Genomic DNA, 902 nt, shown 5'->3' on the forward strand with positions numbered 1-902 from the left:
CACAATAAAGAAGTTTGACTTCAGGACAAAACACTTGAATTATTCTCTATAATCCTGTTAGTGTGAGGGCAGCATACATAGAGGATGCTAAACCAGACCTGCAATCAGAACCAACACTCAGTTCTCCTCCTTTAACGTAAAACTCAGCTTTTCTCAGTAAAATGATCAAACGTCCGTCTGCTGCAGGTAGAATAGTGACGACTCACACCTGCTGCAGTGAACCCCACATTAAAAACCAGTAAATTTGAAGATGGTTCAATGGTTCCTTCATTCAAATCTTCCCACCCAGCAATGTTTAATTTAAAAACTGCTAAATCATATTCCTTAAATAACCAGAGTCAAACTAAATTAAAGCCTTTAAAATTTAAATAATGGAAAATCTGCAAACAACATATAAGATCACATCAGTATGGCGGGGGCCGCTCACATTCATAAGAACCCAGAACCCTACACTGGAAAAATTTAAATCTAAATAAGTCATTTAAATTAAGTTTTCTGAAAATCGGTGCATTTGTTATTGAATTGAGGAGGTAAATGAGACACTTTGGTTATGGAAAGAGACAATTTCCATTTCAAATAAGATAAAAATAACCAATTGCATTCTTATTTCTAGTGCATATTATCTAATTATCTTATTTTAGGTGTAAATATACTCATTCCACTGGCAGATCATCTTATTTACCTGCTCCAATTAAGGGGAAATACACCTAATTGATGAGATGTTGACTTATTTCTAATGGTTTTTGCTGGGGGAAATCCGAACTGTCCCTTTAAAGGAAGCGATGGTCATGTCACGGACAAGGTTCCTTCACATCCCTCCTATTTCCTCACTCCTTCAAACATGAAACGGCTATAAATATATAGCAGATGGATCCTAAAAACAGTGGAGGAAGGAATGGATG

Source organism: Cyprinodon variegatus, unplaced genomic scaffold, assembly GCF_000732505.1.
Source record: "Cyprinodon variegatus isolate N-32 unplaced genomic scaffold, C_variegatus-1.0 Scaffold373, whole genome shotgun sequence".
NCBI classification, from domain to species: domain Eukaryota; kingdom Metazoa; phylum Chordata; class Actinopteri; order Cyprinodontiformes; family Cyprinodontidae; genus Cyprinodon; species Cyprinodon variegatus.